Raw genomic sequence first — 1,442 nt, forward strand, 5'->3', positions numbered from 1 at the left:
GCACTTGTGAAGCAACAAACTGTTATACCTAACAAGATATGGACATGTACAGAAATCCTGCTTCGACTTACTTCCGATATCACCGATTTAGATCAACTCACTGAGAGAACAAGCAGTACTAAACAGAAATTGAGCAGGAAGGGAATGGTGTAGAATACATACTGTAATTGGATAATGATATGCTGCTTACCTGAAGGAGACTATGGTCCCTCTGCATCAACTTGCTGAGCTTTAGCTTCGAATCGGCGAGCTTGGTCAAGTAGCCCTTATCTTCGTACATTAAGATCCCAGCAGTACAGCAGTGCCTGAATTAGATAAACCACAGATGCCTTCCCTGCAATATTCCAAGACAATTTGATGTACATGATATATGTCATTGTCAAAGATCTTATAGGCCTTATTGTCGCGCAATTTGAACTGGACCAGAGGATGACGGGACCCCACCATGCTCACCTCTTGGAGCAGGAGAGAACACTGGTCAGACTTCTCAACAGTCAAGACAATGCGGAATAGCTAGATTTTTTCCCCCTCTGTGAACTAAGCCATGCATGGAACAAGTATGAGGTGACCAGATTTTTTTTCAGTAATAAGCTGTTGCAGGCATCAAAAGATATATTTCATGGGTTTGAACTTTTTCGTTAATACATCTGCCAATATGGAGCTAATGATTTCTCCGTAACATCATCTGAATACAAAAAGTATTTTATGGAATTAAACCATGCATGGAACAAGTATGATGTGACTAGAATGTGTTTTATGTATTTTTGTTTCCAGTAATAATAAGCTGTCTTTCTATGCCTTCCAGGCATGGAAAAATATATTTCATAGGTCTGAACTTTTCATTCATACATTTTCTGATTTTCCAATATGGAGCTGATGATTTCTCCACAACAATATCATCTGAATACACAAAGTATCTATGTTCACATCGGATGCAGTAACATCCTACAATAATTCATATGTCCAGATATGTCTTCAAATGCATGTTCCAGCACATAGGTCCAACTTAGCTGGTGATCGCATTGTTCATTCTGATTGCATATTTCAGATGCTTTTGTACACTTCAAATGTTTGAGAACTCCTAGCTTTTGGATTGGCACATTCAATTATTAATACATATATGAAAATTTTGGTAAAGTAGTGATGCTCTGTTGCAGAATAGGTCTTACTTTCTGCTTCTTTTCTCCTTTTGGTGCAAGGGATCTTGGAATATATACTTAAGGTTGCCTACATTAACAATAACTTGTTATTGATAAAATTAAAGTGATTATCATGTGATGTTAATAGGCAAATAAAAAAACAACAGAAATTTTGATAAGTAGATTGATTTGTTGATCTGTGACATAGGCATCCCAAATGGGCCTGCCAAAGATAGTACCCGGGGTTTAATGAAGGCCCACTACCCGAAGAATAAGAAGGTTCGAGAGCCCAAGATATACTAA

This window comes from Lolium rigidum, chromosome 6 (assembly GCF_022539505.1).
Source record: "Lolium rigidum isolate FL_2022 chromosome 6, APGP_CSIRO_Lrig_0.1, whole genome shotgun sequence".
Classification (NCBI taxonomy): domain Eukaryota; kingdom Viridiplantae; phylum Streptophyta; class Magnoliopsida; order Poales; family Poaceae; genus Lolium; species Lolium rigidum.